The sequence below is a fragment of the Pinus tabuliformis genome, chromosome 6 (assembly GCF_031772625.1).
Source record: "Pinus tabuliformis cultivar Carrire ecotype Pingquan chromosome 6, CPIR1, whole genome shotgun sequence".
NCBI classification, from domain to species: Eukaryota; Viridiplantae; Streptophyta; class Pinopsida; order Pinales; family Pinaceae; genus Pinus; species Pinus tabuliformis.
Window position 1 is genome coordinate 1,740,301,488 of NC_142292.1, and position 16,135 is coordinate 1,740,317,622.

Genomic DNA, 16,135 nt, shown 5'->3' on the forward strand with positions numbered 1-16,135 from the left:
GTCGTCTAGCGAAAATCCACACACTGCACCGACCAGGCCTAAATCGCCATGTGTCATTTGCAGAAGAGACCACTATCACAGAGATTGTCCTTGCATCCCTCGGATCTTAAGGGACTGGTCTCCTCGTTTGCACAACCCGGTGTCGTCAACCTCTGATGATCATGTTGAAAACACACCGTCGACTAGTGAAAGTGAAGCCCCAAGACAAAAAGGAAAATATAGATTTCCTTGTAAACTGTGCGAAGGTGATCATGCCGTCCACCATTGTCCCTTCTTAGACGAAGCTAAAAGAGTTTTGGACGATCGTCCGGTTTCACCGTTATGACTTCCTCCTGGATATAAAAAACTCTTGCCGAGTCCGTCACTAGTTGAAAATCCGGCTAACCCGCTCAGGTGGTCAGCCGAAGCATCTATCATTGAAGATAAACCATCTGAATCCATACCAGACGAAAGTCAAAAGGTCGAGGTGGTAGTTGACCCGGTCTTGCCTTCAGAGGTTCCATCTTCAGATGATACAGTCACTGAAGAGAACAAGGATGACACCGTCCAAATTCTTTTCATAAGCACAGACTCCAACGAACATGGGGGCAATTTACCCGTTCCTTTACCGCAGGAAGGAAGTTCGTCAGAGTCATACTCGGCCGTCTATTTGGTCCCACCTCCAAGCAACCTAGTTTTCTCCTTCGACTGGAATCAACTAGGCGGACCCCGTTTACCAGCTAGTATACCATTCCGAATCATTGTTCAAATATATAGAATGGTTATGGCTGGTACCATCGTAGATGAGGGGGCTTCTGTGAGTATCATTTCCTCAACTGCTTGGAAAGCGCTTGGTTCGCCATCGCTTTTGCCTGAGATGAGAAATCTAACAGGTTTTGATAAAGGAACCAGTCGACCGTTAGGGATCCTTCCCAATGTGCCCATAACATTGAGAGGGAAAACCGTTCACATGAACGTGATGGTAGTTCAAGGACCCCTAGATTACAATCTACTCCTTGGACGAGACTATATTTATTGCATGGGAGCAATTGTCTCCTCACTCTTTAGAGTAATGTGTTTTTCGCATGAAGGAAGAGTGGTCAAGCTCATAGACCAGCTTTCATTTCCCGGATCATACAGAGAAAATAGTCATATACCATCCCTAAATGGTCTTTTCACGTAAGAAATTTCTCAATCTCCAGTCCGTCCACCCAATGAGCGCGAGTGATTCGAGGGACATGACTGAAACCCAGGGGGCATGCACCCTGGTCTGCTTCGGCAGGAAAACTTCGAGTATAGGGTAGGTTTCCGTGAGAGAATATGACCTCCGTACTCCCTTCTGTGATTGGAAGAGGGAGTTGGACTGGAATAAGATCCTCTTGTCAAAGTTATGTGGGTTGGCGGGCATCGCCGCTCACCTTTGTTTATTTCGGTAGACATCGCTGAAGAAGTGTTTTGTTTACGCGCTAAATAGAACAATCTTTGGGTAGCCTGAAAGAGGTATACCTTTCCTGATAAAACAAATGTTTTGTCAGCTCGAATAAAAGGTGACCTTGAAACTCTGTTTTATACCTGGGGGCATGCAAACCTTTTGGCGTGCAAGCAAAGAGCGACTATTTATTTTTTAAATTTATAGGACCTCTAACTCTTTAAACTCATAGGATTGGTCGTTTCCTAGCTTGCATAAAGAAAGGATGTGGGGCAAAACTCTAAAAAATTGTCATTTTTATATGAGACATTCTTATCACACGACTGGATTAATCGAGCAAATTTAGCACATAGTTCAAGCTCGTTAAAAAATAAAAATAAGCCATGAGCAAATGTTTCCCCTCGCGTTTAAGCTCGTTAAAAAATTAACTATTCCCCGGTAAATAACCATCGTGTATGTAGTACTTCAGCCATTAAAGCCTTGGTCGTGTTTGCACCGTCACCTCCACTTTTTCATTGGCTGATCATTCACCTCCATTTGATTGTTTACCCATTTTGAGGAACAACTGCGAAGAGTGATTTCACTAGCCATCCTTGTAACACTGCCGTGATTGGAAAATTCCAAACCTTACCTGGAATCAGCTGCTACCGATTTGATCACTCATTCCTCAAAAGACGAGTCTCCTTTAAGCTCTTTTCAACTGACTCGTAAAATATAAAAATATTGTCGAGCCATTGGCCTCTCCAGCTCGTTAAAGGGACAGGAAGTGCTATCCCTCCTCTAGATTTTAATCTTTTTGGACCTGAGGGATTATTACACAAAAAGATCGAGCGCTTGTTTTGTTCAGCTCGTTAAAAGTATCGAAAATTCATCCCTTCTGTATTGTTTTATACTTTTTCAGACTTAAGGGATTAGATGACGAAAAAGGAATTTTGGAGTTACCTTTACGTTCCTTTTCAAACTCTCTAAAATTGAAAAGGACCGAGTTATCTTTGTCGTTAAACTCGTTAAAAAGATTAATAGCGACAAACTTGTTTATAGACGAGAACGAGTTTCACTGTCGCTAGGCTCGTTAAAACATAGCGATGGGTTGGCCCGAAGGGAAAATTATAGAACAAGCATATGTTATCCTCCTCAAGCTTGACAAAAATAAAGAGGTACTGGTCAGCAATGACTGGGGAAAATTGGGAAGGAAACTTGAAGAAAATTTGTTGGTAGCAAGTCGGTCTTGAACATGACACTTCCACTCCGTGTCCAAGTCAGGTTGGGTTGTTTCATTCACTGGTCACATCACCATGGTCACGCCATACCATCCACATTTGGGGTTAATGCTACCAATCCATCACATCAGTGTTGCCGATATGTTTAAGAGAAGTCATTCAGTGAATTCACCTGTGTCTCACCCATTACCATGCATTATACTCCATTCTTTCATGACCACCACCCTGAACCTTATATCACCAGATCGTTTTCACCTCCATTAAAATCATTTTCTCCGTTCCGTGTCACTGATGTGGGATTCATTAAGGCCCTCCTGTGACAGATCACTTCTTGTCGACATCAGCTCATTATCCAAGAAGTTGGTCTAGGAACACCCCATTCAGTACTTTGAAGCTTGCATGCCTCAATGGCAAGTTTCTCACTTCCGGCGACAGGTTTACAACAATGGCCTTCGACCGAAAGATTTTGCATGGTGTTCGACGCCAAGTCCTTTATTCACACCACATGAATTGTACTGTAGTACCTTGAGGGTCATTATCATTATCGGTGATTCCTCTTGCGCTTGTTAACAGTTTACATCATTGACTGGTAATCAAGCGATGTCTTTCCATGTTCGACTTCAGAACACTTCTCACATGGATCGACTTGTACTTCCAGTGAAGATCGGACGAGATTGAAGACCCCGGATCTAGTTTCATCCATCCGGGCTGCGATATATATTCAGGGAAATAAAGACATTAAATGTACATCATTGCTGCACAGATAATCATCCACTCAAAAGGATGATGGCTCTATCAGAATCATCAGTCTACACTCAGACGATTGTCTGTCCTATGTACATGAAAATGAATGTTGGAAATAATACTGAGAGGGGGGGGTGAATCAGTATTATCAGATCAATCAAACTTTTCAATTTCATACTCAGAAACATATACGCTACTTCAATTAAGTGAACCCGCGTGTACACGCAACTGTGTCTAATGAAACTTGCGTATATCCAGAGATCTTATAATTCAGTTAGCTTAATCTTCAGTAAATGCATCAGATCATTATTAAGCATATTAACAGTAAACAGGTGCAGAATAACAGAACAGAACATCACACAAGAGCCACACACATGAACACAAAGATATAAGGTGGAAACCCAATGTGGGTGAAAATCACCTGCTGCAAGTCATCTCAATCTTCTTCTTAATAAGAAAATCCTTTTACAATATTTGTACTGGTGCAGTCTTATACCAGTACGGGAGCTACAACCCCCTTTGCTCTTGTACTAGCCGATCCATTTACTAGTACGCAGGCTGCTACCTGCTACAATGCTCCAAAGATCTCCTTTAGCTTTTGTACTAGCTTAGATACTAGTACGTAGGTGCTTGCCTACAATCTTCTCACCTCCAGGTACCACGTTTCATCAATTTTCAGACTGGATACACTGAAGCACAACACATAATCTGTAAGGCCACTTTTCATCCAATTTTCATACTGGACCCATAACTATCATTGAAGCTCAAAACAATCATCAAACTCTGAATCACTGAAACCCTGTTAACAACAGTCACCAGAACACAGAGCAGACACAGAACTCTGTAATAACCATCAGATCCATCTGTAACTTCAAATATCAAGCTTTACAATGTATACGCTACTTCGATGAATCAAACCCGCGTGTATACGCGCTTTTGCCAAAGACAACCCGCGTACAGATCTAAAAATAATTTCTCATAACTTGCAGCTGTACCAGACATCAGTCATACTCATAACATTTATAGAATAATACATGCGTCAGTATGTAGATCTAGAATAAGCATCATAAAGATAGTTCATTTCAAACCATTTGATCCCGATCTCTCCTTAGATCTAGTTCTCCATCAACAGATGAGATCTCTCCTTAGCTCAGATCAAGCAATGAATCATCAACCCATAACCCTGCATACTGGATCTAATGCTTCATCAGATATTCAAGACATTTCAGATACACTTGCCTAATGATTTCCTTCTCCTTATATAGCCTTAGGCCTTGTTCAATACCAAGAGCCAAAACCATAGTAACACAATACCATCAACTTCAAAACTAGGGATCGACACGCCCGTCGAGACACAATGGTCCGAAACCATAGGCACAACTTCCAAGGACTAATCGCCATGGACCAAAGGTACTTTTCCACATACACGCGCTTTTTCTGAAGCCAACCAGCGTGTACACGCGACTTGGGCTTAACGAACCTGCGTGTATGAACTTTCTCTTCTTCTTATAGTCTGATCATCAATTCCTTGCTGCTGACCTTCTGTACTATGATTTGTCATCAGTGAGGTTTGCCATCAAGGACAACACTTATCTCATAATGCCAACAATCTCCCCCTTTGGACTTGATGGCAAAGCTAACTTGTCACACTTAGAACTATCATCTGATTCCTTTGAGCTGTCCTCCATCAGTCACATCTGATATCTCTTCTGAAGATTCATCATCTGATTCCTTTGAGCTGTCCTCTATCAGTCACATCTGATATCTCTTCTGAAGATTCACCCAGTTATACATAAGTGAGATATTCTTCTATGAGAGGGTTGCCATCAAGTACAACACATGCATCATAATGCCAACAATCTCCCCCTTTGGACTTGATGGCAACAACACCAAATCACTCTCCCCCTTTGACATCAAGGGCAAAGGGTGGACCAAGATATTCTCTTCCTTTGCTGAATCATTCCACTGTCCATACTCCCCCTGAGTACCTGCTGAAATCTCTGAATAATCTCCCCCTTTGTATATGCCAAGGTGTACCAATCTGTCAATGCTCCCCCTGAGTACATGCTGAATCTCTGTTCTTGCTGAAGTGTGCTGATCATGCTCTCCCTGACTGTAAGCAAGGTCTACAAAAGATGTTCTTCAAGAAGAACATGACTCTATACATCATAAAAGACCTTCCTATCACTTAGGACTCATACATACATCCATCTCTCAACTAAGTGAGGATAAACAAGAAAATGACTCATCCACCCAACCAAGTGGGGATACAAAAATTTACATCTGACAACCAAACACATTGCATCAATCATCCCAGGCATAGTGGGGAAACCAAAATAGGCCGTTACATGACCTTGACACCATGAAAGAGATACCACAAAAGAGATATATGACATAGAGACGTAAGAACTAGACCAAGACTTATGAAAGTCACCAGCAGCATCTGATAATCACCATTCAGATCAACAACCAAGAGATCCTTCTGTTCTCCTTTCGCCTTTGTTCCATCTGAAACCAACAACAAAAGTGAACCAGAACCAAAAACTTTAAGATAATGCCAACAATGCATCATTGGAAGATTATCTGCTCCCCCTGAACCTGTGCCAGATGATCTCTGTCAGACTGCAACCAACATCTGTCCCTGCTGATTTTCTTCAAAACTCCATATACGCGTCTGTATACACATAAACAAGCGTATATACGCGGATATCCCTTACGCAACACGCGTATACCATATACGCGACTATCCTCTTGTAAAACCGCGTATGCACGCGAATATCCTTTAAACAGCACGCGTACACAAATTTCCATATCAACAACCTGTAAATGTCCTGCAGCAAGGTGTGTCTGAACATAGATGTCAACTCCTCCTTTTAAACATCATCATGAAATCATTCACATTACATGTGAAACCACCATAGCCATTACATCAACGTCAAGATCTACAAGCTCCAAGTATCATTTCTTGGGAACATCTGCATCAATCATCATATGTAAGTATCAACCTATCATCATATAGATAAGAACTCATCACCATGTCTCCAATAAAGCAACTTTGAGTAGTCATCCATGTGTCAGCACTATGTATCTTGAGCTCAAGCTCATTTGACAAAACTTCTTGATATCATCAACAGCAACAATCCTTATCCACATGAGTGCCTGCATCATAACTGTATGATCTTTATGCATATGACAACAGCAGTATATAAGTGACTCATCATCAAGTGAGGAAGATGTGTATTCAAGCTTTGTACTTCTCCTTGTTCTTATGAAGATCACCATGTAAGCACCATACATGCATCATCAGAGAATCAACCATAAATCTGATCTGAACATCTTCTATGTAACTTCAAGAATCATATGAGAGTTTATCATAGACAACTCACAACATCATATCATAGCAAGATATATCATTTATCCATATAAGAATCATCACCAAGGATTATTAACCATAATGCCAACAATGAATTACTAAAGGCATATGCTCCCCCTCAACCAGTGCCATTTGTTAGATCTGATCATGCATATATCAGCAGTAAGCATCAAAACATCTTCATCCTCAAGTTAGGATCAAAACACTTCCAGACATCATACAAGTAACAAAACATTTCCACACATCCTCAGCAGACTGTAGCTATTAACCAATAGAGCAAATAATGGAATGAATCATATCAGATCCCTTTTCTGAGCCTGTCCCCACTGCTTTTCTTCAGACTGACATATACGCGACTTTGTAGTGTCGAACTCGCGTATATACGCGACTTCCCTTTAAGGAACTTGCGTATGAGATTCAGGACACTGAAGGTTTACACTTTCAGCTCCCCCTGAGTCTGATATGTTTGTGCTGTGCTGTGTCTCAGTACATTGTGCTGACTGTACTTCCTTCTTCCTCCGTATCTTCAAGTGTGATGAGGTTTTCTCCTTTCGGTGTGATGTCCATCCTTTGTTCCTGCATTCCTTTGCTATATGTCCAAGCTTGTTACATGCATAACATCTAACATGTTTCATGTTCCTTCTGTAGCAATCAGCAGCTTTGTGACCATACATATTGCAAGCAAAGCAATATCCATTAAAGTACCTTGATTGAGATGACCTGTCCGCATAATAGTCTTGAACTCTTCTTCTTCTACATCTAGCTGCAACATGTCCAAGATTATGACATATATAACATTCAATATTATTCATAGGAGGAGTAAAAGATTTTCTTTGAAGACTTTCTTTCCTTGGTTGATGATGAGATTGACCTTTCATCTCCTTGTTGATCATTTTGGATTTCTCTTTAGAGTTCCTTGCCTCACCTTGTGAACTAGATTCACCTTCAACAGATTCATGGAAACCAAGACCAGTCTTTATAGCAGGGGACCTTTGACTACTAAGAATATCATCCAAGACTTTAGAACTATCTTGAAATCGTAAAAGCTTATCCTTTTCTTCTATTTTACCTTTCAAGATATTTACCTCAACTTGAAGTTGTTCCTCCTTTTCTAGACATTGCTTCTTCATGTCTTCTCCATCTTTCCTTCCTTCTTCCAACTGATGCCTTAGTTTGAGAATCTCCTTTTCTTGTTCTTCATTCAGATCCTGCTGCATTTGACGAACTCGGAAGGCACATTCTAGTTGAGATTTTAAGCTGGTGACTTCGTTTTCTTGTTTTGCAATAGCTTGGAGTAGATCTGTATTCTGCTTCTTTGATTCTTCAAGATCTCCTTTTAGTGAGGGGATTGTAGCTTCAAGATTTTCATAGTAGCTGGATCTATCTTTGAGTTTCTTGATGGTTGTGCTTCTTTCGTTGACTTCTTTTCTTAATGATGTCACTTCATGCTGCAATTTTTGACATTGGTCTTCCTTGTCCTTGAGAAGCTTTCTTACCTTGTTTCCTTCTTCTATTTGGGCCTTTAGTTTGGTAACTTCTTCTTTGAAAGCACATTCCCTTTTGTTCAATAGATCTTGTTGATCTTTAACTTTGTCTGCAAGCCTTCTAAACACTGCCTCTATTTGACACTTTTCTTGCTCACCCATAAAAGCATGTTCAGTAGTTTCACTATCACTTCCATCACTTTCACAAGGAAATATAGCAGGAACATCAGAGGATAACACATTCATACCTGATAATGATTCTGAATCTGATTCTGAATCTGAAGAGCTTCTTATACCTAATCCCCAATCGACTCTCCCACTGTCATAGTCCTTCTGAGATGTCTTCTTCTTCTTATGAGCTTTCTTCTTAAGCTTCTTTCCCATTGTTCCACGGATCTCCTTCAAGCGATCAAGCTTCTACCAAAGGACCTGCTCTGATACCAATTGTTGGAAATAATACTGAGAGGGGGGGTGAATCAGTATTATCAGATCAATCAAACTTTTCAATTTCATACTCAGAAACATATACGCTACTTCAATTAAGTGAACCCGCGTGTACACGCAACTGTGTCTAATGAAACTTGCGTATATCCAGAGATCTTATAATTCAGTTAGCTTAATCTTCAGTAAATGCATCAGATCATTATTAAGCATATTAACAGTAAACAGGTGCAGAATAACAGAACAGAACATCACACAAGAGCCACACACATGAACACAAAGATATAAGGTGGAAACCCAATGTGGGTGAAAATCACCTGCTGCAAGTCATCTCAATCTTCTTCTTAATAAGAAAATCCTTTTACAATATTTGTACTGGTGCAGTCTTATACCAGTACGGGAGCTACAACCCCCTTTGCTCTTGTACTAGCCGATCCATTTACTAGTACGCAGGCTGCTACCTGCTACAATGCTCCAAAGATCTCCTTTAGCTTTTGTACTAGCTTAGATACTAGTACGTAGGTGCTTGCCTACAATCTTCTCACCTCCAGGTACCACGTTTCATCAATTTTCAGACTGGATACACTGAAGCACAACACATAATCTGTAAGGCCACTTTTCATCCAATTTTCATACTGGACCCATAACTATCATTGAAGCTCAAAACAATCATCAAACTCTGAATCACTGAAACCCTGTTAACAACAGTCACCAGAACACAGAGCAGACACAGAACTCTGTAATAACCATCAGATCCATCTGTAACTTCAAATATCAAGCTTTACAATGTATACGCTACTTCGATGAATCAAACCCGTGTGTATACGCGCTTTTGCCAAAGACAACCCGCGTACAGATCTAAAAATAATTTCTCATAACTTGCAGCTGTACCAGACATCAGTCATACTCATAACATTTATAGAATAATACATGCGTCAGTATGTAGATCTAGAATAAGCATCATAAAGATAGTTCATTTCAAACCATTTGATCCCGATCTCTCCTTAGATCTAGTTCTCCATCAACAGATGAGATCTCTCCTTAGCTCAGATCAAGCAATGAATCATCAACCCATAACCCTGCATACTGGATCTAATGCTTCATCAGATATTCAAGACATTTCAGATACACTTGCCTAATGATTTCCTTCTCCTTATATAGCCTTAGGCCTTGTTCAATACCAAGAGCCAAAACCATAGTAACACAATACCATCAACTTCAAAACTAGGGATCGACACGCCCGTCGAGACACAATGGTCCGAAACCATAGGCACAACTTCCAAGGACTAATCGCCATGGACCAAAGGTACTTTTCCACATACACGCGCTTTTTCTGAAGCCAACCAGCGTGTACACGCGACTTGGGCTTAACGAACCTGCGTGTATGAACTTTCTCTTCTTCTTATAGTCTGATCATCAATTCCTTGCTGCTGACCTTCTGTACTATGATTTGTCATCAGTGAGGTTTGCCATCAAGGACAACACTTATCTCATAATGCCAACAATCTCCCCCTTTGGACTTGATGGCAAAGCTAACTTGTCACACTTAGAACTATCATCTGATTCCTTTGAGCTGTCCTCCATCAGTCACATCTGATATCTCTTCTGAAGATTCATCATCTGATTCCTTTGAGCTGTCCTCTATCAGTCACATCTGATATCTCTTCTGAAGATTCACCCAGTTATACATAAGTGAGATATTCTTCTATGAGAGGGTTGCCATCAAGTACAACACATGCATCATAATGCCAACAATGAATTTATAAAGCTGAGCATGGGAATGCCCGCCTCAGCCAGATCATGAAAATATTATGATGATAATGTATTGTATTGTATCTTATTACAGGTCTCCTCCTAGCATTGAAAGAACTTCAGATCCTCACAATAAAGCATTTCACCCGACATCAAAAGATTAACGGCCTCATGCTTTAGGGGGCAACTGTTATAGACATTTTTGCCCTACAACCCCAAGCATGAAATGTCCATAAACCAAGGGCTCCTAAGTCCCTAAAAGTGTAGTTCTAACCCCTAAAGGAACAAGGTCAACATATTACAGCTTCTCCTAGAAGTTCTCCATGAGAAACTACTCAGAATTGGTCAAAACAGGATCATTGCAGCTGCTCCACTGGCTAAGTGCGTTGCATCTCACCCAAATACACTATGAGGGTGCATTGCATTTCAAAAGTCCCTCTGTGGGGTGCGATGGGCGAGAAATGACAAATGGTAGCGTCATTCGATGAGGTGGAGAGGCAATGGAAGCTTCCAGAATCTTCTCCTGTGACACTTGCCTCACTGAATTCGACCAAGGATGAGTAAGAGGCCATCAGTCTCCAAGTGGAAGCAAGAACTATCAAGGAGAAGACACTAATCAAATCACACGCTGAGTCATCCCCCTTACAGATATCTATATATGGATCCCTCATCCCAGAGATCCAAAGGCTGGAATTTTGCATATTGTAAGGAATTGCTGTTGGTTTATTAAGACAAACATCAGATTGTTGGGTGATCTAAGCTTTGTTTGAGGTGAAGAGGGGATTCTTTGCTGGGAGGTTGATGTTGGGTCAGAACAACTGGTTGTAACTCCTCTTGGCTCTTTTCTTGTTTATCAATAAAAGCTATTTGAGTTTTCCTCCATGCTTTTGTGTCATTGATGCTTGCTACATTTGTATGGTCAATTTACATTTGATCCTAGATTGTTTATGATTATAGATCCATGTCTTTGTATAGTGCTATGCTTCTGTGATCTTACAGGCACTTTGTGAAGCTGGGCGTGCAAGGGAGCAGGTAGCTGAGGACTATCAAAGAAGAGAGAGATCAAGTCAGGAGATTAGCGCAAGACAGAGGTTGGTCTTTCTATTCCTCTCTATCTATAATTCATAAAGGAAAAACAAAAGTAGCTTTTCTCTGTTTGTTTCTAAGGCAGCTGTCACACTTTAGTGGGATAAAGAAGTTCTATATAGACACTTTTCCCTGTAACATATGTGGACCTCATTTCATCTATTTTCATACTGGATCCAAGGCTCCTCTACTCAACTTGATTTAGCTTTGCAATATGATCTCCAACAACAAGATATCATCAATAAATCATACAAAATCAGCACAGTCATATGCTCTCCACTTAAGAAAAATAGTGGCCATAATGCATGCATCAAATCTGAATAACATAATCACCAGCAGCTAAAACAAACTCACACACAACAATCCATCAAACCCTCACTCCAAAATATGATTAATGCATAATACAATCAACAACATAAAACACAATGGCTATGTGCCAAATGCATCAAAATCACTTGCAAAACAAAAGTGAAAGTATCAAATATGGAGCTATACCAAGCTCTCCATCTTTACCAACACACTTTGCTTCTGTGATATACTATATGAAATTTTGAATCAATACACTCCTTCAACAAATATATATGCTCATTTTGCTACCATTAGAACTCATACACTGAAGTAATCTTGCTCACCAATAGGTCTAAAGCATACTCACACAATGCAACCCTTTCTAATTCATACTATCAACTTATCCAACCAATAAACAACAATTTTTTTGTTTGTCCATAAGAAAAAGCCAAAATATCCTCAACAAATCTCCTAGTGAATACCATAGGAAAATATCATGGTTATTATAATACCCAAGACACATGTACCATGCTAATCTCCAAACCAATAGTATGGTAAAATACATTGGTTATGTCAATACCAAGGACACTTATACCATGTTAATATCCAAACCAATACCATGGGAAAGTACCTTGGTTATGTCAACACCATAGACACATGTACCATGGTCATCGGGTGCTTAGCATTTAGCTCAAAAATGAAAGTTTTCAAAATGGCTCGAAAGCTGAACGACTATGTCTGTCCCGGAGAAACAATCACAACACAACTCATTTCACTAAAAACTAAGTTCGTTTGAGGAAGATATCGCCTTCTGTTCGTTTTGCCAAATAGAAGAATTTTCTGAGAAAAAATGTAGTCACTGCACAGTCAACAATTTGTACTGTTGACGTGGCAGGTGACTAGGCAGGCTAAAATTTTGGTCACCATTCAATTATAGTTCGACAAGTGCAATGTTCTTATTGGTTATCAGGTGTGGTGCGTTCACAATTCTTTATTGGTTTAGAGCGGACCAATGAGAAGGGGACAAGTGGCAAGCACAAAGGTTGCCATATGTCCCTCCCCAAAGCACCGGTGGACAGTCGACATGCAGTTTACCAAAATTTTATTGCAGGTCGGTGAGGTCGAACCCAAGACCTGCACCAAAAAACCACAACACATTTCCACCACACCACAACATTATGACTTAACCGTTATGGGTTCCACGCTTATTTGAAGTTTAAACTGTTGCGAATTGGGGGTTAGGAGGGCCAACCCTCCCATTTGAACACTCCACATAACTGCCAACCAATGGTTAGTAGTTCCTGTGGTCAGCACAATAACGATAACCGTGCTATTAACCACCACAATATGACCACTACGACGAAGAAAAGGGTTAAGGATAACAGTTAGCCTAACAGTGTCATTTAAATACACGGGGTTAGCGCTAATCTCGGATTAGTGTTTTGTTAATCTAGTTTAACATTAATTAAAATTCCAGTTTAATTAAGTGGCATGTTTAGCAAACCCTCCTAATTCGGTGAAAACTCCAAGTTTAGTGGAGTTAACTGGAGTTCCTCAAGTTTTGGTGGAGGTTTACTAGGAGAAAACACTTTTGATCATAACTGGAGTGAAATTTGAAAAAATCGAGCTCAGGAAAGGGGGTTCGTAGCTAATTTGAGCATTATGAACACATTGAAGCAGGTTTAAGGAGAAATAGAGCTTTATAAACAATAATTTTTCGATTATTGAGCTAATACAGAGGCCCAAGCCATGGACGCTGGACCAAGGAGATGTAGCCTAGGAGGGGTGAACTCGTTCATCAAAACACTGTGTTATGTATTCATGTTGATGGTTTGTTTTACTTTTCATTGTTGTTATTCAACACTTGTTTTTAATGATTTTTTTCTCATGTATTTCACATAAAACATGATAAAATTTACTTGTTTCCAATGGCAAACACCATAAGAGAACCATGCACATGAAACAATTGACAAAAAATTGTTTATAAATTTGAATTTGAAATTAGCACAACAAAAATAACATTGAACAATGGATCAAGTTGGTACCAGAGGAAACTTTATTTTCTTGATTGTTTGAGTTTTGTGGAAGTAGGATTTTAATGGTTGTAAAATTGTGAAGCTTACAAGGTTAAAGTTGCAGAGAGGAGAAGGCAAACTGTTGGTAGCAACTCCTAAGGTAATGCCGAAAAGAAGGAGAGACACAAGGCCACAATCTCCACACAAATTTCCAATCTTAGCTACACTTGAAGCACCTCAAGTTTCACCTTCAATTGAGATCGAGGAGGCACAAGAAGTACCAGAAGCTCAACTTGAATCCAAAGCCATCATGTCTGGAGCAAGAGAGACTGAAGGTATTTAAGAAGAGGAAGCATTCAAGAAATATTTCTATGACTTAACTAACATGGTTAGAGTCCTCTATGAAGAGAGGAACACTAAAATGGCAGGAGAGAGTTCTAAGCCTCCACATGGAGAAGGAAGATCAAGAGATAAAAGAGATGAAAAGAAGGATTCAAAGCATAGTGTAGTAAAGCCACCTCCATCTCCACCATCTTCACCTTCCTCATCATCTTCGTCATCCTCACCATCTCAAAAACTGCTCATACTCATTCAAAAACCCCAAAGGACAAAACTTCCTTACTCAAATTGGAAATTAAGTTTGAATTTCCCATGTACAATTAATACAGAAAGGTTAGACAATTGGATTCGAAAATTGGAGGTTTATTGTAGATTTCATAACCTTCAAGAAGATGACATAACGATCATGTTGGCTTCATTGAGGCTAGAAGGAGCAGGACTAGTATGGTGGGAAGAAAAGACTCAAGAGGAAATGTGAATTCATGGTAAGATATCCATTTCTTGGGTTGAATTTGTTTATGCAATTAAGAGACAATTTTATCCTTTAGCATATATGCAAAGAACCTTTATGAGTTGACAGAATTTTAGTCAACTCAAGGGCCAAAGAGTCCAAGACTCTACACAGGAGTTTAGAAAGAGGACTTTGTTCTTAGTAGTAAACTTGAATTCCCAAGATACATTGTTGAAATATATTGGGGTTTACATTCCTATTTAAGACAAACTATCCTTATGTTAAATCCAAGAATTTGGATGCGGTATGTGTTCAAGTCACACACCTTGAAGCAAGGGGAAAGAAAATTTAGGAAGAGGGTAGTAAAAAGAAGCCATTCAAGGGTAAGGAGAAAGAGAAGGGAGGAAATGGAAGGGAAAGAAGAATGCAAGTGTGAAGAAAGAAAGGGAGAAAACTATATGCCAACATTGTTCCAAAGCTGGGCATGATAAAACCCATTGTTGGAAATTACATCTCGAACTAAGGTCTAAGTAACTAGACAATAAGGGAAAACAAAAGATGACCACTACCACACAACATGATCTTGGATTAGATTCTGGTGATGAGACCAAGATTTCAGCCATGGTCACAAAAGGAAAAGAAGTCGTTGCCAACACTAGTTCCTCACATAGTCACAATAACACTCCAAATTAAGAATCAAGAATAGAATTGTTCCATGTAAGGGTAATTTCAAATCATACAAATATTGATGCATTATTTGATAGTGGGTCATAATCAAACTTAATTTTAGAAGACTTTGTCAAAAATCTTAACCTTGAAACTGTACCTCATTGATGGGCCCCTAAATTATACATAAATTAAGGCTCATACCTCTAAATTAAACAATAATTTAAGGCCTATGACCATCCTTCAGCACATTAAACCTCTCTTTCTACATTAGATAATTTATTTTTAACTTTAATATATTAATTATGAAGGTTTATGAATAATTGGATATGTGTGCCTAATATTATTTATTTTTATGGAATATTATGAGAATATTGGGCAGATTATAAGCTTTGGAGGAGGAGATAACTTATGGACTTGTTCGCTACTACAGGAGGATCAATAACAAATAAATGAACAAGATTTTATGGAATTATGGCACAAATTGTGGAACTCCAATGATTGAAAAAATCTAGGAATGTGTTCCCTGCCATTTAATGCAAATTCCTAGTATTGAGGACCAGATCCACTAATCAAGGGATTTTGGTGGGGAAAACTTCCTCCATTCATGGGGAATGATTTCTAATCATTTTTTATAAGTACCAAGTCGAATTTTCCTCTAAGTATAGATTTTCATTAGTGTTATTGTGGAGAGAACTTGTATTTTTGCAGCTCCATTGTATTTTCTTGTAGGGATGTAATTGTGTTGATGAAAGTAATGAAAATTGGTGTCATATTCAGCTTCTAAATCTTGTTCTCCTCCATAGGTCTTTGAGTTTCCTTGGGCTTGTCCATCCCAAGAGTCTCAGAGCCCTTTTGTATCATTTTC